The 26918-nt window shown below is 48.6% G+C and overlaps 1 protein-coding gene and 1 non-coding gene across 3 annotated transcripts in view; both read left to right on the top strand.

The window, feature by feature from the left end:
• The window catches only part of KLHL29 (kelch like family member 29), a 332208-nt gene that overhangs the window by 216404 nt on the left and 88886 nt on the right, over positions 1 to 26918 (top strand). The window lies entirely within an intron of this gene.
• Positions 231 to 287, top strand: MIR12049 (microRNA mir-12049). The gene has a single exon (NR_162421.1). It is a non-coding gene; the product is annotated as a microRNA mir-12049 (primary transcript).

The following is a 26918-nucleotide window of genomic DNA, read 5'->3' as shown; positions in this document are numbered from 1 at the left end:
AACAGGGAAGCCTGGCATCTGCAGTCCATGGGGTCACAAAAAGTCGGACACAACTTAGCTGCTGAACCACAACACTCTGAATAACCATCGCTGCCCCATCCACCTCACTAGGTAGTTAGGAGCCCAGAATGAAAGGCTGCATGTGGCAGGTCTTAGACATAGGATAAAATGGAAAGGGTGTTTTCTACATTTCTTACACAGCAGTGGTTGGAAGTTTCTGCCTGGCACATTGCCCTGCAGCTTCCTAGGCTGGCTGTATTTGGAGAGCCCGGGGAGCCACAGGCTTCATGGACCGAGCAGCAATTTCACGGTAAAGTCAGGCGCTGGGCTGTCAGGGGGCGGGGGGGTGGGGGGTGCACCATCTGGAACCGATCGGTGTTTTCCTGAAGTCAGAGGCCGTCCACACACTTCCTGCCCAGCTTCTCCAGGTCCTGGAATGGTTCCCACCTGGATGCAGGAGCAGGGGCATTTCATTCACCCTGGAAGACGTGTGCCCCCAAACCCTTGGGCGCACAGCACCCCCAGGCAGCCCCAGCACCGCTCTGTGCCAACCCCTTTTCATCATCTTTCTGTAAACACGTTAAAAATTGCCTTTCTGAAATTCCGTTTTCCACCCCTCCTGCAATTTTCTGGCCTCCCCTGATTTCAGCCTCCAGGATTGAAATTCTTTCTCCCGGTCTCCACAAGGAATTGGTGAAACAGAAAAAGCAGGAAATTAATGTCCCAGCCTCAAGGCTCCACACAGCATTAGATGGAATTAAAGGAGAATAATGAGTCGATACACACACAACTCTGTTGTTCTTTGATTTTCCTTTCAAAATTCATGTAGTGAACGCTTCCTCCATCCCACACCGTCTTAGGCTGGGAGACTCGCTAGCATCCTGAATGAATTTACATACCAAATGGGTTTTAATTTTATATTTTCGCTTAAGGTCAGGACATTTATTTATTATCATTATTTATTACTGAAGCACGAGTGGTTTTAATTATTTTAGTGTTCCTCCTACAAAGCCAGATCGCTGCTAGCTACAGAACATTTTCCGTTTCCGCTCACATAAATAATATAGTTTTTAATTTCATGAAGATTTAGTATTCGTCTGCTTTGTAAATTAAAGTCATCGTTTACCACAACAGAGACGGAGTGTTTGGAACATCCTGATGGACTTTCTTGGCAGCGTCTCCTTTGGCAATTGCTTTACCTGGTTTTGGTCATCTGGGACAGGTGCCTAGAAAGGGGGACCCACCACCAGGCCAGGAGGAAAGGAGGCAGTGAAGCGTGGAGGGCAAAGAATGGGAGGAAGGGGAAATGAACCCCCCTCTCTCACGTGGCATCACTTGAGTTTACATGGATCACCCCCATTTGGGGCCCCCCTAAACCCTTCCCAAGCCCATGTATGTGTCTACTACACTGGTCAGGAAACTGAGGTTCTTGCACATTAGCTAACTTACCTGATACCGCTCAAATCCACGCCACACGTGTCTGACTCCAAGGCCGAGCCCCTCTCCCTCCCTTCTATGAGGACATGCATCAGGACATCACCTGGGCAGAGGCTGGTGGAGGCTGCGGCCAGCATAGGTGGGAGCAGAAGCACAGAGGAGGAAGATGCAGGCAGGATGGGTTGGGGGCAGCAGCCACCAGCCGGGCTGTGGGTGTGAATGTGTGTATCCTCGTGGAGTAGAAGCATCCTGACTGTCTAGGGGGAGGAACAGAGGCCCCTTGTCTTGTGTAGAGGCAATATCCCCAACACACAGCCAGGATAATCCCTCTGGATACCCCAGAACTGCTGAATCCTGTGGGATCCTCTCCTCAGAGTCTCTTCCATCCCCTCCACCTTTTCTTTCCACCTGGATCCTCTCCCTTTCAAGGATGCTATGTGTCAGTAAATTATGAGTTCCCCAGTGCAGGGAGCATCCCCCATCCATAACCCATGATGCCTTGTCTGTAAATCACTCTCCCTGGCCTCTCTGAGGCCATCTCTGGCCGTCCCTGGGCTGGCTTCATTCCTGGAAGCCTTCCCAGAAGGCAGCCGATGGTCAATCAGGAACCATTTCCACATTGCCTGTCACGAGGACACCATTCCATGGCACCAGGTCCACTTTTGCTGCCAGCGTAGCCTCTGGAATGAATAGGTTGTTTGGGGTTGCCATGGAGAATCTGGGCCCTTTGGTGGTTTGAGCTGTGCTACATGTTAACAGGAGGCCCTCACCCAACAGCAGGGGCCAGGCAGGGCAGCAGCCTCATACCCTGGTGCCCTCCCCAGGCAGTCAATGCCCCCCACTGGGACCCAGCCAGCCAGCTGCATCCCCATCCCTTAGGGCTATTAGCAGGTTAAAAACTTATTAAATTTAAATGGCAACAGCTTCATTCTGCATGAGGTTTCTTGAGTTCTCATCCAGGCTACAGCTACAAATCAGCCCCTTTGAGACTCGGTCTCCAGACAGAGGTCTTCGTGTCCTGGTGACTGTGTCCGCGGGGAGAGCAAGGAGCCCATTTAGTAACCCCACTCATGTCGGCCCAGAACAGACAGAGTTGCTCAGACGCACCATGATTAATCAGGGGCCGTGCCACACTGTCCTTGCACACAACGTGGCTTAGATCTGAGCAGAAAATAGAGCTCACACTGAGTCATCCTTCTCCATAACAGAAGATGAAATTGCGTTAGCTACTTAGCTAGCGGGGATGCCATGCGTTAGGGAAAGTCCCCTGCCGGAGCAGGAATATCCCTCTTTAGCACATCTTTAATCCCTCCCCTGTGAGCATCTCCCTCTAAATGGTGAGATAGGAAGACTTCGATCCCAGGATGAAGCCATCTCCTACCTAGAGTGGTGAAATGCTTTCCTCCATCTCAGACACAGGAGGACATAAATAAACAAGAGATGCCCAGTGCATATGTCACCCATTTTTCAGATTTTCTTCCCTCTTACTCATGGCACTAACATAAGTGGTACTTCTGGATTGGTACCAGCCAGATAGGTGCCTGGGGACTCAGGAAGTCTCGGGGCAATGTTTAGACTCAAACAGAGCTAGTGGCCAAGCCTCTCCATACTGAAAAGGAAAATAAAATAGCTTTCAGAGCCAGATTGCTGTATACCGGGGCGAGGGGCAGGAGTTTTGTTTTCATTAGATGGGCTTCCCCTGAAATACAGGCCCTCACATGAAAAAGATGTTTGAGGGGAGGCTTTCTTTTAAAAATGTGCAATTAAATATTTGTTTAGTGTTTCCTCGATTTTATAGAGGAGATGGAAGCTTGGAGACTGAGGAGCCTGCCTGAGGTCATGCAGCCTCTGAGGAAGGTATTGTTGGTTCTCTCAGCTCAGTGCTTGGCCTCAGGAACCCTTATTCTGCCTGCAGAGGCAGAATGAGGCAAAGAGGAGGTCAGAAAGCAAGATAAGGGGCGTTTGTAATTATGGCGGCCGTCCTGTAGGAGGCGGGGCATGATGGATTTGGGTGGCAGGGACTTGGAAGGACCGAATGAGGGGCAGCAGGAAGGCTCAGAAGAAACCAACCTGGCAGGAGCAGACAGGACCCAGCAGAGGATGGGGAAAATGAGTCTGCATAAGGGAAAGGGGGAAGGAACTGGGACTCACATGCCCGGATGAGAGTTGGGCTTGATCTGAGGGATGGAAGCAGTCTTGGAAATGAGGTTCAAAGCCCTGCACATCACCCAGGCTGGGCTGCAAGCCTGCTGTGTGCCCCTCCACGCATGCATGCTAAGTCACTCCAGTCGTGTCCAACTCTTTGCAACCCCATGGACTGTAGCCCACCAGGCTCCTCTCTCCATGGGATTCTCCAGGCAAGAATACTGGAGGGGGTTGCCATACCCTCCTCCAGGGGAACTTCCCAACCCAGGGATTGAACCCGTGTCTCTTAAGTCTCCTCTATTGACAGGTGGGTTCTTTACCACTAGCGCCACCTGGGATCCTCCAGGCTGTGCTGCAAACCTGCTGTGTGCCCCTCCACCCATCTCTAAAATGAGCATCTGAAAGGGCCTTCTCTGGCCCTGACGTGCTGCCAGTCCAGAGCAGGACATGGGGAGCTGGTGGGGTTCTTCTAAAGAGAAGATTCAGGGGCTTCCATGGAAGTGGGTCCCCTGGGTCCTTTCCTACCCTGCCCTGGAGTCCTGGGCCTTTGAGCTGAGGGAACAGCTCCTTCCCTGGAGCTGTTCTGGGGATGGGCCCAGGCTCCTTTCCAGTCTGGGGATTACTTGGTTCTGCAGGACTTAAGAGGCATCAGAAAGGCATCTGGGCAGCTCCACAAGGCGTGGGGGACATGGCATCACTTCCAAAGGACAATAATAACCAGACTGAGTGCACGCAAGGTTGGTGATGAAAACGATGGTGATGGTGGTTGGAATGTATTGACTCTTTACTGCCTGCCAGGTGCAAGTGCCTTGCACATATTTTGCATCACACCCTGTAGGGCATCATCCCCACTTTACAATAATTAAAAACTGAGGTGCCAGGAATTTCATTTGCCAAGGTTATTTGCAAAGTAAGTAACCTTCCAAGATTCTGACCTCAGGATCGCCTGACTCCAGGACAGTGTGTAAGAATTTACCTTCCCAGTGTTTGCCTCAAGTAAAAGAATCAGAATTCTGGTGCATTCGTTGGACTACTTGCAGACACACGTGCACACTCGCACGTGGGTTGTGCATGGGCACATCCAGCCCAGTCCTGGTTGCACCCAGGATCCCTGATGCCAGCTCCCCCTGCAGCCATGGATGGCTGCATGAGAGCCATCACTACCCAGTCACAGGAAGAAATGATCGCCCCTCTCCAAGGACAGATCACTAACTCACAAAAGCACAGCAGAATCTGCAACAGAGAAAACTCCCAGCGTGCCAGCCTATGACCGTGGAGGCCCCAAGAAGGGGAGGCTCCAGCAGAGCCGGGGCAGTGTGCTTTGCCTGTGATGGGGAGTCTTCACTATGCTGGGTCCCTGGGCTGTCCTCGTCCCTGTAGTGCCAAGGGGAGCCTGGCAGCTCAAAGGGCCATGTTGAAATGAGGCTTGAGAATACAGAACCGCAGGGCCTCTGCCTGCTGGATCCCAGGCGACCATCCTCAGACCCAGAAGGCCAAGGGAGAGGGATGGGCCAGGGAAAGCCAGGCCTGGCGTGGAGGCTTGTAGGAGCTGCCCACGCGCTGGCCAGCTGGCCTGGGGAAAGGTCACAGGAAACCCCCGCATTCCTCTCCCAGCATTCTTTCCTCTTTAAGGGGCATTTATGATGTAAGCAGCTACACTGGGGCGGGCAGGGGCAAGAGAAGTAGAGAATGTTTCAGTTTTTCAAGGTCAGACAACAGGGAGGAGAAAAGTGCCTCATGCAGAATCGTCCAAGGCTGGTGGTAAGGACTCTGGCTGAGCTTCAAGCTCTCGGTTCAAGGCCCAGGCGTGCCCTGGCCTTACCTGTCTCTTCGCTTGTCTTGGTGCTGTTCACTTACCTGTTAAGGGGGGTGGGAAATACAACACCCCTGAATCCCCCATAGGCAGCTATAGAGGAAGTCAGGGCTTTCCCCATCAGTAATAACAAGACATTGAAGGTAATGTTAGTTTCTTTAGTTACTTTTTCAATTATCATCAACTCCTACAGTAGCGAAATATCTTTAAATATTTGAATATATACTGAACATATATCACACAATATCTTATATACACTTAATATAGAAAATATTTTTATATTTACATGTAGAAATATTTATATTCTCACACGTGTATACATGTAAATATACACATATGTATTTTGGAAAAGTGGGCTTCCACAGCAGCTTAGCAGTAAAGAATCAGCCTGCAACACAGAAGATGTGGGTTCTATCCCTGGGTTGGGAAGAGCCCCTAAAGAAGAAAATGGCAACCCGCCCCAGTATTCTTGCCTGGGAAAACCCACGGACAGAGGAGCCTGAAGGTTTATGGTTCATGGGGTCACAAAAGAGTCAGATATGACTTAGCGACTAAACAAGCAACATTGTGGGAAAGTAAGAGTGTAAAGCATTCTAAATGCAGAAACTGGTACTCACCCTTAAGAGTATCCATGATATTTTTTCCTCCAGCATTTTCCGTTGTGTGGACAGAGAATGTGTGTATTACTGTTGCTGATTTTAAAACAAAGGGGAGGGACTTCCCTGGCAGTCCAGTGGTCAAGATTTTGCCTTTCGATATGGGAGGTGCATGTTCAACCCCTGCTTGGGGAGTTAAGATTTCACATGTTTCATGGCCAAAAAAAATAAAATAAAATATAAAGCAGAATCAATATTGTAACAAATTCAATAAAGACTTTAAAAATGGTCTACATCAAAAAAAACTAAAATTAAAAAAAATGGGTGGCAGAGACAGAGAATGAGCCTAGCCTCTTTGCAAGGTGCTACAAGGCGCCAGGTCTCTCCTCTGCGCTTCCTCCCATGTACTGGTTAGATAGCAATACCCTAGGTTCAGCCACAGCCTTCCACTGCCTTCCTCAGGGTGTCCCCCCCAAGGTCCCAGCCCTCCCTCATTCTGCAGCGAGTTGCTACATATATATATATATATATATATATATATACACACACACACACACACACCTCCACTTGAGGGGATCTGCCACATTATCCACAAGGTTTCAAGTGTGCGGCCAGGGTAAGAGCAAAGAGGAAATTCGTTCCCGCATATTAGCTGGAACACAGCCCAAGCTGGAGGTTGGTGACACCAAAATAATTGGAGGTAAGAGCTGTGAGACCATTAAGATAAATTTTTGACATAAAAATGTAGGCTGGTTCATAAAAGGTTGCAGTGACAATAGGTTATAGTGACAGCTTTTCAACAACTGTATAAGTCTCCAGATGGAAAGGGATTCAACATTAATGAATTATGGGCAGTCTGGACAACACAGCAGCCTTCTATAGGTATAGATGTGAAGGAAGAATAAAGTTATTCAGACGGGCCCATATTAAATAGCATTATTGTTAAAACATGGAGCGGAGAAAGAGTCAAAGGGCTAGAGGCTTAAAGACTCAGCTACCGAGGCAGCAAGTCCTTGGTCTTCCAACCTGGGCACTGGCTGGGTGTGGTCCAGTCTCTTATCTAATGAGAATCTGTGTCCCAGGATCCCAAGCTGACATCCACACTTACCTGGCAGGGCTCCCGGGACTTCCTGTGTAGGGAGCCTTGTCCCTCCACTGGCTCTGCTTTTACAATTTTGCCCTTTTGATTACATTGCCTCCACCAACTCCTGGATGAGACCTTCTTAAATGGAATGTTCTCTGGAAGGGGGAGTCCTAGAGACTTACACAGCTGTTGAAAAGCTGTCACTATAATCTACTGTCACAGCAACCTTTTATGAGCTCAAGAAAGCGTGGGATCCATCAGACTGGGAGATGGGGAAAGACCTGGCTCACACAGCACCGTCCCTGCCAGAGTCTGCTCAGGGCCACTGATCAAGTTCTTGTCCCTGAGTCAGAGAGCAGAAGAGGCCACCTTTGACCCTGTCCACCTGTATTTAGCTAAAAATAACAACAGCCACAATGATAAACATCATGACTACATGCTTGCAGTGTGTCTGATGCTGCACTGAGCACACTGCATTATCTTATTTAAGGCTCAAACAACCCTGTGACATAAGTACATTATTCCCATTTTACAGACAATGAAACAAAGTCCTAGGGAAGTTAATCTGAGGTTAGCTAATGTTCAAACTGCATGGGATTTAAATCTGTTCTGTCTGACCCCCAAGGCTGGACCCCTGATCACTCAATGATACTGTTGTTGCTGTGTTAGTCTCTCAGTTGTGTCTGACTCTTTTTCAACCCCATGGACTGTAGCCCTCCAGGCTTCTCTGTCCATTGGATTTCCCAGGCAAGAATACTGGGGTTGGGTTGCCATTTCCTTCTCCAGGAGATCTTCCCAACCCTGGGATCGAACCTTAGTCTCCTGCATTGCAGGCAGATTCTTTACTGCTGAGCCACCAGGGAAGCCCCCCACTGTACTGTACCAATCCATGAATAATCATGTGCTCAAAAACTAGACACAAAGCATCATTGAAAAGGGAAAAGGGCTTGAAAATGCCTGCAAGAGCCATTGAGAGGCTTAGCAAGCAGGGATGCAAGATTTGCTGGGCTGCTGAAATTCACACAACTTGAAATGGGCTTTGGTTGGAAGGAAAGCATCCTTGATAGTAAAATGTCTGAGTTCAGTGATTTCACTCTGGGTGTGTGAATTTAGATTAATAATTTGCTAATGGCAGTTAAATGAGATGAAATAATTTATGTGGCTGTAAGGGAGCAAAACTCCACACTGGAACAAGCATCTATTTTCAAGTCTCCGCTCTGGGTGGTTTGCCACAGGAAAGCACTGGCAGGTCTGTGTCTTATTAAATCATGCTGCGCTTATGAATGATGCCCTCAGATAAGGACAGACCCTTTAGGAACCACCTCGGTCCCCAGAGCAGGAAGGTAGGACCAAACGAGGCTCTCTGAGAGCTAAGCTGTGTTCTCCGTCTCATTCTGACTTCCTTCCAGCTTCCACAGTTTTGGAAAAAGAAGAGATTCCTTCAGGCAAAAGCACTGGAGTTAGGGAGAGAGGGATGCTCTTAGCTCCAAGATGCCCAGTAATTTAAAAACAAGGGTGCACCTCTGTCTCAGTTCTCGTTGCTATAACAAATACACCAACAGACTGGGTGGCTTATAAACAAGAGAAGTTTATTTCTCATAGTTCTGGGAACTGAAAGTCCAAGGTCAGGGTGCCAGCTTGGTCAGGTTCTGACAAGGGTTGTTTTCCAGCTTACAGCCTGCCCACTTCTTATTGTATCTTCACACAGCAGGGAGAGGGCTAGAGAACTCTCTGGGGTCTCTTTTATGAGGGCACAAATCCCATTTGTGAGGGTCCCACCCTCATGATCTAATTACCTCCCCAATACACTACCTTCTAATACCATCACATTGGGGGTTAGGACTTCAACATATAAATTGGGGGGGGGGTGGACACAAACATTCAGTCCATAGCAACCTCCCCACTAAATAGAGCATCTTTGGTCTTTAGACTCTCAGGCTAGCCCGCAACACTGCCCAGATAGGTCTTGCCTAATGACTTTTTAATGATGTCAGGAATTTCTACCCATAATCCTAGCAGGTGATCTGTTTGTGGCCCAGCCTCTCATGGGACACACCAGATACTTACCTGAGCCTCTCTGGTATCAAGGACATGCGGGGCTCAGTTAACAGCTGCTGCTTCAAGGTCACCCAGAGAGGGAAGCCCTTGGGGCTCTGGGTCCAGAGAAGGGTGAATGGCCAGGCTGAGGCAGGGGCAATGAGCAGAGTCCCACTGGCCATGAGAGTCACAGCCCTGGAGACATCTGCTCACCCAGGGATGGAGGACATCTGTAAGGGAGCCTGAGTGTGTCCCTGGTCCTCAACACCTTTGACAAGCTCAGGATAGCCCCTCTGGTGAGCCCCTCTGACCATGCCTAGTTTCTGCAGGATTTGGAGACAAGCAGAACACAGGGCTTCTTCCCCCTAACCAACAAGGGGGATGGCGTGCAGGACAAGGAGACACCGACCCTGAGCCCCCTGGAGCAGCCCCTGAGTCATCTGCCCCTCCTCCCACCCCAGGCCTGTGCCAGGCAGGCGTGTTGGGTTACCCTTTCTCCTTGGGCTTTTCTTAGTAACAGCACTGGCTGCAGTGGCTACCCAAAAGGCTCCTGGAGACATTCTGTTCTGGTCAGCCCCTAGGCTGACCCTGAGTCAGCGCATCCGCCCAACCCGAGAAGCCTCCACCCTACCTGCTCCGGGTCCTGGGTGAGGTCAGTGGAGCACTTTGAGAGCCACCAGGGGGAGTCAGGAAAGCCATGATCATGGCATACAATAAGTGACTATCCCTCCCAGCCAAGGAACAGCTCTAAGCAGCTGTTCTGACAGAAAATGCTTGTTTAAACTCAGGTCCTGTCTCCAGACAGTCTGATTCCTGGCAGTGTGTGAGGCTGGATCACGGGTGCTAATTCAGCCTGGGCCCAGGGGACTGCACCCTGCTGGCTCAGAGAGGTCAGGGCACAGAAGGGTCTGCCATCCCAGACCAGCTTGGATTGGCCAGAGATTCTGCTGCCCATCGACCCCTCTTGCACACCAGCAGATGAGATCCTGGATATGGAGTGAGCAGCCCTCTGGGCCCCACCTGGTGGTAAGCAATCTGGGGTGAGGTCATAGGTCAGGACAGTGCCTCACCTCAGTGTAGGCCAGCTTCAGGGCAGTGTGTTCATTGGCTTTCCTTGACCCTAGCACCAGAGGGAGGACATGCCTCCCTGGCTACGCCTCATCCAGCAGCCTCTTTCAGAAAACCAGCCATGGGTTACTCTTCTTCCATGTACCCCAGGGCCTTTGAAAGGGCCTAGACTTCCAAGCCCACCTGTAAAGTGAGTAGCTGGGTGGGAGACCTTGAGGCTCCTTGAACTCTACAATCTCAGATTTTCAGTCTGAGACAATCAGATCTTGGGACCAGCCAGAGATCAATCCTGGGGAGCAGCCGCCTGATTGTAGAGCCCCCAGTGGAATCATTACCAGAGGCCCTGATGCAGCTGCAATCAGGGGCCAGAGGGAAGAGGAGTCTGCACTCAGTTCACCATGGAGCTCAGGGCAGGAAACTGTCATGGGGAGGAGGGCGTGATCATCCAGCCCTGTACCCCCATCCTCCAAAGAGGCTCTGCCCAGAGGAGGGGCCTAGAATTGCCATGAGGAGGCCATAGCACCAAGCAGTCACTTCTGTGGACTTAGGCTTCTGGGCCTGGTGGACAGATGGACAGACCTATTTTGCTCCTGGTCCTCAGTGCCCGGGGCTGGGGCAGCCCTGGTGGGGGCTATCCAACATGTTGCTTCTGTTGCTATCCAACATGTTGCCCTGTTGCTATCCAACATGAGGCTTCTGGACCCAGGACCGTTGGACGGCTGGAAGAGCACTGCCCCTTGATAACTGAGGCAGCTGCTGCTGGTTACAAGGCCTGCTGATAAGTGGTCCCACTGGGACACGGTTGTCACCAGAGGAAAGAATTGACAGTGATAAAAGCGGTAGATTTCCTGGGAGACAGCGTCCCTTCCAGGCAGCAGCAGGAGCCCTGGAGGTGGACACTGAGAACTTTTCCTTCTGGTTCTGACACTGAATGTGCCCTGAGGACTCGGGCCCCTGGAGCACTGAGTGCTCCTCTGAAAAATGGGAAGACCATGTCACTTTGGGTCATTTGAGTTCATCAGAGAGAGAGAGAGGAATGAGAGCAGCTATGAGAACAGAACTTTAAAATATCCATGGATGGACTTCCTTGGTGGTCAAGTGGCTAAGACCCTGTGCTCCCAATGCAGGGGGCCTCGGGCTCAATCCTTGGTCAGGTAACTAGATCATGCATGCCGCAACAAGAGATTCCACATGCCATAGTGAAGATCAAAGATCCCATGTGCCACAACTAAGAGACGGCACAGCCAAATAAATAAGCAAATTTAAAATACAATCAAATAAGCATGGCTTCCATGGCACCCTCTGAAATGGGAGAGAATCCCATCCTTGAGGCTGCTTCCCTCCACCCCTCTCCCACACCTCTTCTTCTGTGCCCCTTGGCTGGCTGGGGACAAAGGTCCCATCCTGACTCAGTTCCCTGCCCTCACCTAGGGCTGCACCCAAGGCTCAGAGGCAGTTAGATGTCTTCTTAACCTGTTTCAGAACCCAGGCCAGACCCCTCTGGTGGTGAAGCAGGAAGGTCTTTATGGAGGGTCAATTGAGAGTTCTGCCCTGCCTGCTGGAGTCAGGCCTGATCCAGCCTGACCTGACCTCCTTACTCTGTAAGAGCCTACATCAGTCCTCAACCCCCAGAGGACAATGTGGCCCTGTTTCTCACTGGTGACTGCGATGCAGCCCTGTGTCCCTGCTGGAGGAGGCCCCCCAGGGTCCGTCAGGCCCTCCACAGAACATGGTCCCTGGCCTCAAAGGAACCACAGCCTGTGAGGGACATGGAGGAAGCCCTTACCCTCATCTTCCCTTCACTTTGTTGAGATATAAGGCAAATTCTGATCCTATTTCCAGAACCTGTAAATCCTTGCTGATGTAAGTGTCGCTGCAAACTGATGCATATCCTAGCCTCTGGGCCTGAAAGACAGAGGGATTCTAATGAAAGCAAGAAAAGTTATCCAGAACCCTCCTTTTTCTTCTTCTACCTGATCTTCAGGAACTTCAGGGAAAACTCTTGAAGGACAAGTTAGAGTATACAGAGATAAGGGTCTGGGTCAGCTTTTGAGTGTATGTGTGAGTGTGGGGGGGGAGGAGGCGGGGAGGGAGGAGAGAATTCTAGAACATCCTTTAGGTATTCAGGGAGGTGGTATAAGCAGAAGCTGTACTGCTGCTGCTGAGTCACTTCAGTTGTGTCCGACTCTGTGCGACCCCATAGATGGAAGCCCACCAGGATCCCCCATCCCTGGGATTCTCCAGGCAAGAACACTGGAGTGGGTTACCATTTCCATTTCCAATACATGAAAGTGAAAAGTGAAAGTGAAGTCGCTCAGTCGTGTCTGACCCTCAGCGACCCCATGGACTGCAGCCTTCCAGGCTCCTCCATCCATGGGATTTTCCAGGCAAGAGTACTGGAGTGGGGTGCCATTGCCTTCTCCGAGAAGCTGTACAGTCAGCTGCAAACCTGGGACTTGTGCACAGTGGGTACTCAGAAAGGTGAAGCAGCCTGTTCCCCTGGCAGACTCTGCTGTGAGGTGTGGGGGTCTCCGTGAACTCATTGGTTCAGGATCCCCTTGTGGGGTGCCTTTCCCGTGACTTCCACTCTCATTAGCAGATTTTCGATTCCATCCAGCTGCAAGATCTAAATGCACCGTGTTAGATTCTTGAGGGATCTGCCCAAAATTCTGTGTTCAGCCTGACCAATTTAACAATGAAAGGTTCACTTTATGAAATTCCTCTTCTTATGAAATGCAATTAGCAGTTTTAACCTCTTGAGGGAACAAATCATTCACTGCTTGGAGTGAGTAGGTTTTATCAGACTTTTTTCCTCCCAAAGCTAAATGGAAGTAAGAGGGGAGGGGAAGAGGAGAGTCTCTCCCCAGGGGTTTGAGCACCCAGAGGGTGGGTGCTGTGGGCACGTCAGGGAAGGAAGGAGGCAGCCAGAGACTTGCTGAGCCTCCACTGAATGGCAGACAGACAGTCTTCTGGGAAACATACCCTCAAAAGTTGACCCAGTGGTCTCCTGGTAGCTCACATGGTAAAGAGTCTGCCTGGCATGCAGGACACCCGAGTTCGATCCCTGGGTCAAGTAGATCCCCTAGACAATGAAAGGGCAACCCACTCCAGTATTCTTATCTGCAAAATCCCATGGACAGAGGAGCCTGGTGGGCTACAGTCCATAGGGTCACAAAGAGTCGGACACGACTGAGCAACTAGAACATCTTGGAACTTTAGCCACTCAAGGAGTAGTTCGGGTGCTGCCGCTGGTGTCCTGCAGGCAGGAGATGGGACCCAGAGAGGACCAGCCAGTGGCTCAGAAGACACAGGGAACAGAGATCGGGGGGGTCTTGGAAGGGGGTCCACTGACCCCAGACAAGAATCTTTTCCCCCTGCTCTATGCTAGATATCCCTAGAAGGATGAAAGGGGATGAGGAAATGATTGCAAAACACCAGAGGATGGAGAAAAGGAGGTAGGAGACCACCAGTGAGGCACTTTGGTTTTTTCCATCTTAAAGCAAATGGGAAAGATGGGTTTTTAATATTCATTTATTTATTCTTGGCTGTGCTGGGTCTTCACTGATGCGCATGGGCTTTCTCTAGTTTCAGAGAGCAGGGACTACTCTCTAGTTGCAGCGTGCAGGCTTCTCATTGCAGTGGCTTCTCTCATTGCGAAGCATGGCCCTAGGGCACGCAGGCTTCAGTAGTTGCAGAGCGTGGGCTCAGCAGGCGCAGCTCGCAGGCTCCAGAGCACAGGCTGAGGAGTTGTGGTAACAGACTTAGTTGCTCCATAGCATGTGAGATCTTCCCAGACCAGGGATCAAACCAGTGCCCCTTGCATTGCAATGTGGACTCTTAACCACTGGACCACCAGGAAAGCCCAGGAACGTTGTTTTTAACTGAATATCTGAAATTGAATTATATCTGACTATATATAGACTTCATACCTCATTCTTTGTTTCTTTGATGAACAAGGCTCTGTCGCAATATGAACTGCCATTCCCCCAATTTATAATTTAGTCAATTTAAATTCTCACACATCCCTCTTTATCAGGGCCCTTGAATTGACCCAGAGGGGCTGAAAGGCTCCCTCTTGGAGGTTATCAGGAATTGACCCACAATGGCACCTTTTGGTGTCCACACAAGAATAGTGATATCCAGCTCTGTTCCTGCTTTGATGAGAGAGAAAAAGGCAATGCCCAGAAATAATTTGAAAGATGTTACCACATACAGAAGGGAGTAAAACTGGGTCTGTAAACATGAAAACGGCAGCATCCACTTAGTGAAGTTTTAGTCTTTTACTTTGTTTTCTCTTGAACACATCTCTAGCTTATCTTCTGTACCAGGAACACTCAAATGCCATGTGATGATCACTCACCTATTGCCCCAAATCTCATTGAATGTTTTGGTTCTGTCTGCATCCTTCTCCCCAGCAAGACTGCAGTCTCCTTGGAGGTAGAGCCCAGCCTTTTTCTTCTTTGTCTTATCTTCAATGCCTGGGATATCATAGGGGCTCAGAAAATGTTTTTTGTTTTCTGTTTATTCAAAGTTAGAGCTATAATTCACAAAATACACACCTCACATGTACTCTGGTAAATTCTTCCTTTAATTGAAATGCATTCATTTGAGAAAGTGATGCTGATAGGGAGCAGATAACTGGAGAACTGATGGTTTTCTAAGTGCCATGGGCCCCTCAGGATGTAAATTACAATATGGAGCATTTAGATACCAAATCCGTTGGGGAGAAGTACTGAGGATTATCCATTCTCACACAGAACATTCAATACAAACCCCAACTCATATTAATTAAAAATTCTAAATCACACAATTGTTTTTTTCTGGAAATACTTTTATGCTCTGTTTTATTTGTCACTGTTAATAATAACAATAATGATAATAATAATAATAAAACTACTATGTGATTAAGGTGCAGATAAGCAATTAGGAAGCAAAATATTTACGGGTTTTTAGCAAGCCTTGCACTAGGAACAGGAAGAGAATAATTACAAGTAGGTTTGTATGAGAGCTGGTTTCAGAAGATTCTTCAACTGGGAACTGAGATAGGTCACAGCTCTATTTTGTCTGTGATTCTGTTAACTTGTTCCTCTGATCAGCTAGTCACTCATTCACTTGACAAAATTTTATTAAGTGTATGCCAGGCAGAGTGCTAGATGCTGGGGATGCAATGCTAACTAGAAGAGATCCCACTCTCGAAGCCTGGGGTTAGCTACAGACAACTGTAGCTATGACAATAGACACAACTGTAGCTATTACAACAATAGACACAACTGTACTGTGTCTATTACAGTTAAGTGTGGTATGGCCTTCCCAGGTGGCGCTAATGGTAAAGAACCCATCTGCCAGTGGGGACGTAAGAGATGTGGGTTCAGTCCCTGGGTTGGGAAGATCCCTTGGAGAAGGGCATGGCAACCCACTCCAGTATTCTTGCCTGGAGAATCCCATGGACAGAGGAGCCTGATGGGCTATAGTCCATGGGGTTGCAAAGAATCAAACATGACTGAAGCAACTTAGTGCACAGCATGTGGTATGGCCGGCAATGCTGATGGTAGGTACTGCAGGCTCTAGGGGAGCCTACCTGTGGGTATTTTGTCTAAGCTGAGACCTATGAAATGAGTTGGAGCTATCCAGGGGAAAGTTGGCCAGTGGGGAAGAGATAGCTCCCTGGAGAGTCCCAGTAACCAAAATCAGCTTGGTAATTCAGAGAACTGAATGTGGTTCAATGGACAGAAGTAGCAATCAAACCTGAGTTGCAGAGGTCAGTTTGGACCATATCCTGAAGGCAGTGGGGAGCCACTGAAGGGTTTATCAGAACAGTGATCAGGTGTGCACTTCAGAAAGTTCACACTGGCTGCATTGTGGGGTGATAAGACAGGAAGCAGGACCACCAAGGTGGAATCAGATGCAGAAATTCATGATGATGGTGGCCCAGATATGGGTAATAACAGTGGGGACAAGAGAAATGGGTGGGTTTGAGAAATTCAGAACAGGTAATAAAAATAACAATGATGGGTATTCAATTAGCTCTTACTCTACTCTTACTTTACTTTTCCCCAGACCCTATAGTAAATGCTTTACATGTTGATTTGATATAAGCTTTAAACAAAACCTATGAGGTAGTGTTTATTATCTCCATTTTGTAGGTGAGAAAGCTGAAACACAAAGAAGTTAAATAATTGGCCCAAGACAGTGCACACCAGTAATCTAAGTGTCATTGATGAACCAGACTCCTGTTTGAACTTGAACCCAGACCCCTGTTTAATTTTGGAGCCCATGGTTCCAACTATTAGTTGCATAGCAATGGGCAGTCCATCACTCAGGTAGGAAGGAGGGGCTGAGCAGATGAGTAGTAGTGAGACAGAGACATCAGACCATCCCTTGGGACTCACTTGATGCCAGAAGCAGCAGAGAACCCTCAGTGGCTGGACAAAGAGACACACGAAGACAATATGAACAAAAATCAGTAGAAACAACAAAAAATAAACTGAGACTCATAGGGGCTCCAGATAGAGTTTACAGACACAGACACAAACTTTAAAATAACTATACCTTATCATGATCAAGGTGTCAACAGGCAAAACTGGAGCTTTCAGAAGAGAATGAGAAATATATATATTTTTTTTTAAAGAAACAAATGTGAATAAATGCATAATACCCAACTCAATAATGAATTTAACAGATACAACCAAAAGGAGGAATATGAACTAAAAGATTGGTTAGAAAAGATATCCAGCTGTAAGTACAGAGAGACAGAGAGATACCCCAAGGAAGTAAAAAGGTGACAGACGTTGACGTTCCAGTGAAAAAGCCGAACACATGGGTACTTGAAATTCCAAAGAAAGTTCAGAGGAGATGAGCCAGAGACAGTAGTTCAAGAGACAAGGGCAGAGAACATTCCTAAACTTTCAAAAGACATCAAGTCACAGATTCAAGAAGCATTACAAATTCCAAGCAGAATAAACAAAAAGTTTGCACGGAGACATTCATAGTAAAACTGCTGAAAACTAATGACAGAGACAAATCCAAAAAGCAGGGGAAGAAAGGATTACTTCCAAAGGTATAATAATTAAACACAAAATTTTGGAAGTCAGAAGACAATGGGAATATCTATAAAGTGCTGAAACACACTGTCAGCTTAGAATTTTATACCCAGTGACGATACCCTTCGAGAACAAAAATGAGTTTTTTAATGTGCAGACAAACCAAAGCTGAGATAATTTATCACCAGAAAACCCACACTAAAGGAAATACCAAAGTATATTCCTCAGGCAGAAGGAAATTAATTCAAGATGAAAGGTTGGAGTTTCAGGAAGGAATGTAAGCAATAAAAAACTGTAAAAATATGTCTAAGTGGATATTAACTTATAAAACAATAAAAATACTTGCATATGGAGCTTAACACAGACAGAAAAAAAAATAGATGCAAAAATGGCATAGGGAGGAGAGAGGGGATGGTAAACGGGGTTTAATTATTTTAAGGTCCTTGAATTGACAAGGAAGAGAAGATAAATATCAATAAATTTTAGACATCAATAAGTCAAGGATACAGGTAGTAATGTCTAAGGATATTACAATGAAATAATGCAAAATATTTAATCTGAAAGAAAGAAAAGGAAGAGAAAGAGAAATCTAGAACACCTGAGACCAATAGAAAGCATTTCATAAAGTGATGTTTATACCTGAGTACATTAGTAAGTTCATCAAACAGATATGTTCTGACTAAAAGAGAAAGTTTTCAAACAATTTAAAAATTCTGACTCTAGGCTGTCTATAAAAACACATTCAAGGATAAAAGATATAGAAAGATTAAAAGTAAAAAGATGGGGAAAAAAGAGTCCATGTAAAAAGCAAGTGTAGCTACATCAATATCAAACCAAGTAGACTTTAAGACAAAAAGCAGTATTTTTTGAGTTAAAAACAGACTTAAAGGGCATCTACTGATTATTAAAAAGCAAATCTTCATTTCACCAGGAAGATACAGTAATTGCATACACAAAAGAATATAACTCCAAAATGTATGAAGCAAAAATTGATAGAATTACAAGGAAAAAAGTAGAAAAATCCACAATCACGGTGGGAGACTTTTAGCACATCCTATAAACAACCAATAGAAACAAAAGTAAGAGTATAGAAAATCTGAGAATGCAGTTAGCATTCATAATGGGCAAGTATAGAATACCATGCACAAAAACTGGGGAATATACATTCTTTTGAATCAGACAATATTTTATAAGCACCATGGAGAAAAATAAGTACAGAGTGTTGGGTGTGTCATTTTAAATAATGGGTTCAGGAAAGACCTCACTGGCATTTCAACAGAGACCTAAAGGACTTAAGAGCATAAGTGACTCATACACCCAAGGGAAAAACAGGTTTGGGGTGAGGATGCACATGCTATCGGGTCAGGAAGCAGCCAGCCCCCCACAGGGCTGGAGCAGAGGGAGCCAGGAGTGGGGAGAAGATAGTGCCCAGCCAGATGCGGCTGCCAGGAGTCAGGGGCTGCTTCTCCTTACAGAGCCAGACCATCTCTGCCTCCACCAACACAAGGTTCCCCCAGAATTCTATTCTAGACAGCAAGTCCCTTCTTCTTGTCCATGTCTGCTTAACCCTCCAGTCTCCCATCATCTCTGGATCTTTACCCCCTTTCACAGCTCAGCCCTCCTCTGTGTCTTGTCAGCCGTCTTTTAGGGGAAGGCACATGCACCCCTGTGTTCATTGCAGCACTGTCTACAAGAGCTATTGTAGATAGTGCTGCAGTGAACACAGAGGTGAAAACACTGTGTACCACAGTGGCACAGTGGTAAAGAACCGCCTGCCAGTGCAGGAGACACAAGAGACCTGTGTTCGATCCCTGGGTCAGGAAGATCCCCTGGAGGAGGAAATGGCAATCCACTCCAGTATTTTTGCCTGGAGAGTTCTGTGGACAGAGGAGCTCGCCAGGCTATAGTCCATGGGGTCGCAAAGAGTCGAGCACAACTGAGCAACTGAGCACACAAAAGACATGGAAACAACATCAGTGCTGGCTCTCCCCACATCCCTGAGCTTTGCACAGAAGTTGAGCATGGTTTGAAATCCTGTTATGCTTAATAAAATTAGCAGAATAGTCCAAGTATTTCTCTTGATCCTTTGTACTTGCAGCTGGTATGTTTTCAGCACCCTGATGGTCCATGATTGGAGACGACACCAACCCCTTCCCCTGACCCTGCCTTTGATTTCAGAGCCACTGGGACATTGTAGAAAGGTCCTTGCATGCTTGCTTGTGGCTCAAGGCCAGGAGCCCATGTGCCCAGAAGCCTCTCTCTACTGTGTTCCATGTTGAGAGCTACCTTGCTGGAAGTGGCGTCATTCCAGGGAGGAGGTCCTGGGCTCTTTGGAACTAGGCTTCATCCCAGGGTGGGCAGGTGTGGGCTGAGCACTTCCGCACAAGGGCAGAAGGCTTGGCAGGAAGGAATGGTGCTGACATAGCATGTTGCATGACCCTCACCTGGGAGAAAACGCATTACTCCAGTCTAGGTGACTTCACACCACCAGCTTCACACCGGCACGCTCACTTTTGCAACCAGATGACTTACATGCTCTGGGGGTCACTGCATAGACGTGGCTGGCGCTGAAGGTTATGTTTTTAAATGAAGTGGCCGAGTCAGTCGGGTTGGGCTTCTCTGGCCTTCAGCAGAGTGACAGCACCATCGCCCTTGTTAAGCACAAGCTCATTTCTGCCCCCTGTCAGCAAATATTCCCTCTCCATCCCTGCTCCAGGGCCCAAAGGACCCACTTCTGCTTCTGTTTTTGGGAAGCGGTTCACTGTGGCCTCTGGTCTGCTGGGCCTGAAGGCCTAGCTTCTTCCTCACGAGGGATTCCAGAGTCCATCCCCTCGGGACTCATGAGAATGACCTCTCTAGGGCCTGCAGGTCCCAGCAGGGACTGTGGCCCTCTGTGCTCCTGTCCATGTCTCCCCACGTGGCAGCATGTCCAGGGGTTACACCTCCCTCCCTGCTGTTCCCCCAGGCTCTCCCGCTGACACTCCGCCCCAGGCAGCCCCTCAGAGCCTTTCTTTTCTGACCCGGCTTCTCTCTTCCTACAGAGCCCTGCAGAGAGCTCACACTCAGCTTTTCATCAGATTCCTTAATTCTGTGACAGGAAGGCTTCGGAAGTGGGTGGAGCCTCATGACTCTCATTTTCCCTAAACTAACCTTTCTTAAATTGGGCGAAAGAGGGAACGATGAAAGGAGGAGAAACAAGACACGGCAATGAATGTCAGAGTGAGAGATTTGCCAAGTATCGCAATATCGTCCTCACCGCACTCCCTGTTCCGCTAAATAAAGAAACTAGAGGTGCCTTCGGGCCTTTTTTAAATCAAGATTTTATTAAAAAGAGACGTAGTTTCAATCACCAAGCAAACAATTCACAGAGACATTTTCTAGAATAATGAGAATAATAAAAGCTCTCATTTTGGAGGAGCTGAATCCATGCCAGGCCCTAGGCTGTGGGTTTGCCATCCATCATTCCCGCCCACCCCATGAACTGTAAGATTGATACCACCCCATTTTTACAGATCAGGAAACAGGCTTGGAGGAGCCTGGAGACCCGTCCAGAACACAGAGCACGTGAGAGGTGGTTCTGGGGTTCATACCCAGTCTGACGACTCTGGCCTTGTCCCCACTGTCCGTCACGACGGAGCCCCACTCAGACCGGGGCAGACAGCCAGAGGTCACACACCGGAGGTCCTGTGGCCTCAACCCTTCTGACTCCCAAAGCTGAGGGAGCACCACAGTGGATGGGGAATACCTCTGTTTGGTTTTGACTTCCCATATCAGAGCTTTCTCTCCAGGCTAGGGCTGTGACCATGTCACAGTATGTTTGCCCGGCCCAGTTTGAACTGTAAGCTGGTGAAACAGAAATATCCTTGGGAAAACAGGAACACGCTTTTATTTACCAAAGGTAAACGAAACCTTTCACTGGTCTGAAGGGTTTCCATGTTTCTGCCTTCCGTCTCCCCCTCGCAGTTCGCTTTGATTGCCCATAACATTAACCTTCAGGGGAAAAAAAAAAACGAAAGTAAACAAGATGGCAAATCCACGTATCTGATTTCCCGGCTGCATCCTCCGCGGACCGGGGGCGGGACCTGCCGAGGACCCCCTCAGGAGTTACCAGGCAGGAAGGCCTCCCTGGGGCTCATGTCCACCCCACACCTGCCCCTCATGCTCTCAAGGGAAGGCAGTTCCTTGCTGGCTTTTAGTCGTTGTGAAGCTTGCATACATAACAATCCATTTAGCTTTCCCTCCTTCCAGCTGGTCTTGACGAGGCTCAGCCGTAGCTCCGTGTTCATGGCTCTGTGCCGCTGGGCTGTGCTTAGTCGGACTCTGTAAAGCCGCGGGGCGGGGGGGGGGGCGGGGAAGGAAAATGCGTTCCGTGCAGGACTTGTTTTTGCGATAGAAACGGTCAGTCTTTTACTTTCAGGCATGTTGTGTTAATAGGGGAAGGTTTTTTCTTGGAAAATATCACCTTCAAATACCGTGAGTCTTTTTCAGGTTATATAAAAAGGGCATTGGGCAGACACTTGGAAATTCAGCATTTTCCTTTCTTGGGAGCACAAACTGTGGGTGGGTGGACTGCTACAATGCACCTCTAGCAGCAGCCACGCGGCATAAGAGGCAGCAGTTACCTTCCTGATCAGCCTTCCGTCTGGATAGTATCAGCAATACTAAAGGTTACCGCTTTTTCTGTGATATATTGCTTCGTCACAGAGTATTAAAGATGTTTTGAATCTATTTTTTAGGAATCTTGAAACCACCAGTGGAACATTTTTGATGTTGTGGGTAATGCATAAAGCAGCAGCTTGGGAAGGCTGGGCGGGAAAGGGTACCCAAGGGTGTTGGAAGCACAAAAGACACTGCCCACTACAGTTTCAACAGTTCAGAAGCAAGCAAGGTGGGGCTGAGATGCGGGGCGCCGAGGGGCTGGGAAGTGGTGTTATTTCCTTTATTTGCAGGGAGATAGAGAAGAGTCAGACTGACCCTGCCTCTCCTGGGAGTGGGCAGTATTTATTGGGAAGGAAGAGCCGGAGGAAAAATTCCGTAATTATGGAAGGAATTCTCGAGCCCTGCTTCGCATTCTTATTGTTTTGGCTTTTTTTTTTTTTGCTGCCTGGACTCTCCCTACCCAGAGGACAGATTCGTATAAAAATTGCAACAAGAAGTGACATCATTGTGGAAGTTGTAGTAGACGGTAAATTTTATGTGTCAACTTGACTTGGCCAAGGCAGAGCCGGCGAGATATTTAGCCAAATGTTATTCTGGGTGTGTCTGTGAGAGTGTTTCTGGATGAAATTAACATTTGCTTTTGTTGTTGTTTTTCCTAGTGCTGGTCACACTTTTCTTGTTTTTATTTTGCCCGTATTAAAAATGGTGTTTATACATGTACTATACATATTTTATGTATGGACTTTACATATATATTTTATGGGCATTGTTTGACTTCTACAAATGTTTCTTGATTTTTTTTACATGTCTTTTGCAGAATGTATACCTGTATGTCTTTAAAAAAAACACTGTAAACTTTTTATTTTGTATTGGGGTAAATCGATTAACAATGTTGTGGTAGTTTCAAGTGAACAACAAAGGGACTCAACCATACATATACGTGAGTCCATCCTCCCGCAAACCCCCTTACCATCCAGACTGGCACATAACATTGAGTAGAGTTCCATGTGCTATGCAATAGGTCCTTGTTGGTTATCTATTTTGAATATAGCAGCGTGTATATCTCCTTCCCAAACTCCCTGACTATCCCGTCCCCCTGGCAACCATAAGTTTTCCAAGCCTGTGAGTCTCTTTCTGTTTTGTTAGTTCATTTGTATCATTTATTTTTAGATTCCACATATAAAGGATGTCATAAAATATGAAATCAACATTTGAATCAGTGGAGTGAGTAAAGCTGATGACCCTCCCTAAGGCCTCATCTAGTAGTTAAGTATCTGGACAGAAAGTCTGACCCTCCCACAGATAAAAGGGAACTCTTTCTGCCTGACCACTTGAGCTGTGACACAGGTTTTTTCCCCTACCTCTGGACTCGAACTGAACTATCTGCTCTTCTTAGATCTTGAGCCTGCCAGCTTTTGGACCAGAACTTACAGCTTTGGTTCTCCTGGGTCTCCAGCTTGCCAACTGCAGGTCTTGGGGCTTCTAAGCCCCCCTAATCACATGAGCCAATTCCCTATACTTAATTAATTAGTTAAATAATCTCCTATTGGCTCTGGTTTTCTGGAGAACACTGATTGACTGATACACATGTCATTAGTAAAGCAGAGACTGAAATATTAAAATCTTTCCTAAATCCATAACCTGACCAGATGAGCTGTGTCCTCCATGAGAGGAAAGGTTCAATGAATCCCCAAAGTATTCAGTATGTGGCCAGTGGCTTCAGAAAGCTATCGGGCTACACCTCTGCTTTCTTGGCTGTGTGCTTGGTCCCAGAGCCAGTCCCCTGACACAGTGTCCCCTTCCGGAGCGCAGCAAGACCATACCTAACCCTAGGAGGCCAGGCAGGCTGGGAGTGGAGAACACAGAACTGGGCTTGGGTATGAGGTTAACTTGGCATGAGTCCTTTGCTTTCCTAAGGGGCGTCCTAGGTGGGAGGAGCCAGGAGATGTTAGGTGAGGCAGACAGATGAGGATGGGGCTGTGCCTGCTTCATTCTCCCTCATGTCACCTTCTCCTCATTCCCATTCATGGCTCCTGATTTTCTCATCTGTCTGTCTCACTTAACATCTCCTGGCTCCTCCCACCTAGAGCGCCCCTTAGGAAAGCAAAGGACTCATGCCAAGTTAACCCATACCCAAGCCCAGTTCTGTGTTCTCCACTCCCAGCCTGCCTGGCCTGCTGGGGTTAGGTATGGTCTTGCTGCGCTCCGGAAGGGGACACTGTGTCAGGGGACTGGCTCTGGGACCGAGCACACAGCCAAGAAAGCAGGTCTGGGCTGGAGAAGAAGACACTGGAAATCCAACACTGAGTTGGAGGGGCAGGTGGACCATCAAAGTGGAGGTATGCAGGAGGCATTTGAGTATGTGGGGTCTTGGATTTAAAGGTGGCAAAGATTTGGCAACCAGGTGAAAATAAGAAGGACATTCTAGAACGCTGAGAAACACCAGCAGTTAAGAGAGAAGGCCAAGTCCACAAAGATGGTCGTAGAGGCCGATGTATGCCATGCGTAAAGAGAACTACCCTGTGGGTGAGCCCGGTCCTGACTATGGGTCCAGCATTCAGGGAGCTACTGCAACACTGTCTTTTTTTTTTTTTAATGTTCATGATTATATATTTTTTAATTTTAATTGGAGGCTAATTACTTTACAATATTGTGGTGGTTTTTGCCATACATTCACATGAATTAGCCATGGGTGTACGTGTGTTCCCCGCCCTGACACTCCCTTCCACCTCCCTCCCCATCCCATCCCTCAGGGTCATCCCAGTGCACCAGCCCTGAGCACCCTGTCTCATGCATCAAACCTGGACTGGCGATCTATTTCACGTATGATAATATACATGTTTCAATGCTATTCTCTCAAATCATCCCACCCTTGACTTCTCCCACAGACTCCAAAAGTCTGTTCTTTGAGCTACCACACCACTGTCTTAATGGTGCTCAGCCTGGCAGCCCAAGGAACCCACACCGCTGCAGGGACAGCCTTGGAGGAAGGACCAGAGTGCTCCAAGCCCCAGTCCCCAGCATGTGCCTGCAAAGGAGGCTGACCCTGCAAAGTGTCCGGTGTGGGGGTCTCAGGCCTCCCCCAGCAGCAGCTGAGGCACTGGCTCAGCAACCCAGAGCCCCAGGCCACCCCCCCTCTGCCCACCAGAGTGAGGGAGCCCAGGTGAGAGAATGGAAAAGGCCTCCAGGCTAAGACATACTGCTATTTTCCAACTGCCCATTTTTCAAATGAGACCTAAAGGGAAGAATGGTCTTGTCCAGGTTGCCCAGACCCCAGCCTCCCACCCCATGTCCCCCAGGCTGCTGCCTTCCTGGGGCCGGGTCTGGAGCATCTGGGAGGAGAGAAGTGTGCCTGGCCTTAAATGGGTGGGAGAGACTCCTCCAGGCGGAGAAATGGGCAGCCTGGAAAAATTGTGAGAATCCTGAGCCCCCAGAATAACAAGGGGAGTATGGATGTATTGATAGTTTAAATTAGAAGGAGCTGCCACCAAAATGTGAAGCAGGAAGTTGCCCCCTGCATTTGGGGAGTGCTCACCCAATACGCTGGCTGACACACATCTGTGAGGAACAGGCCCTGGAAGGGGCGAGGAAGGGATAAGTCTACTCTCCTCCCCTTCATCCTGAAGCTTCCACAGCCTCCCACCTGATGCTCAGAAGGAGCCCAGAATGATGTCAAGTGAGGGGGTTAAATGCAGCTTTGGCATCCAGGGCCCTGGTGCAGGGGTGGCCAGTGTACATCCCCAGAGACTAGGGCTTAGTGAGTCTGGAGGTGTGCTGCTGGGGGAGGTGGGAGCACGTGTGGGGCATCAGTGCACGCCAGCTGCTGTCTCTTTGTGCCCTGGAGTGTGAACCATGGGAGGTGCGTGTGTATGTCTTAGCTCAGACGGCCCTAATGAAAAACCGTAACCTGGGCGGCTTATAAACAGCAGGTATTTATTGCTCGTGGTTCTGCAGAGTGGAAGGCTGAGATTAGGAGGCCAGCACAATCAGGCTCTGGTGAGCACCTTACTCAGGGTTGCCATCCGCTGACTCCTCCCTGGGTCCTTTCGGCGGGCAGCAGAGGGAGGAGACGGCATCTCTCACCTTCTTCTAAGGGCACCTGGACCTCTCACGAGGGCTCCACCTTCATGACCTAACCCCCTCCCAAATGGCCACCTCGTAACACCATCACCTGGGTGTTAGGATCTGAACTCTGGGGGGACGCACACATTCACTCCCCAGCCACGTGTGGGAAGTGTGGTTACCGCTGTGCTGGGAGCGGGGGGTGCTCATGCCACTCGTGTGACCTGTGTGCACAAATGAGGCCAAAACAGCAGCCCCCTGCAGTCAGCACCTTGCTGTATAGGAGCCCCCTGGGCACTTTTCATACATGTCCTGATATAGATTCTCCTCGGGCCTGGGAAGGTGGGGACTGTCATTCTCCTTGCAGGTGGAGAAACCGAGACTCAGAGCCACTCCATCCTTGCTGGGGGGGCTTCAGCAATGAAAGAACAGGAACCCAAACCCTCACTCAGCATGCCCTCATGTTTTGACCCCAAGGGCATCATGTTTCCTGTGCCCAGAATGGCACATCACCCCCTGCTTTCACCCCCACCATTCCCCTCTCCTGAGGCTCAGGACTCAGCCCTCTCCTCCAGGCAGCTTTCCTGGATCCACACAGCTAGGGCAGAGGCTGCCCCCTCCCCCATCACAACATGTGATCTCTCCAGGTTGCGCTTTTTTCCTTGCCTGTCTCTCCACCCACCTGATCGGCTGAGGGGTAGCATCCTTGTCGTACTCGAACCATAAAGGATGGACAAACAGTGGTCCTAGGGGACGGAGGACGGCAGATTCCAGCTCAGGACTGTGGACCCGGCCATCTGCCCCCAGACCCTCGGGCACCGAACTCCAACACGGGCTTATCCTCTCATCCCTAACCGCAGTGCGTGGCTTGCCCTGCCTGGTGTGTGCCCCACCTTTCAGGACCCAGCTTCTGGCCCGCCTCCTCATCCCTCCCTTGGCAGCCCCTTCCCAGGCTATCTGGGTGCCAGACAAGGAGC

Source organism: Bos taurus, chromosome 11 (assembly GCF_002263795.3).
Source record: "Bos taurus isolate L1 Dominette 01449 registration number 42190680 breed Hereford chromosome 11, ARS-UCD2.0, whole genome shotgun sequence".
Classification (NCBI taxonomy): Eukaryota; Metazoa; Chordata; class Mammalia; order Artiodactyla; family Bovidae; genus Bos; species Bos taurus.
The sequence above is the reverse complement of the archived record's forward strand: the minus strand, read 5'-3'. Positions and strand labels throughout refer to the sequence as shown.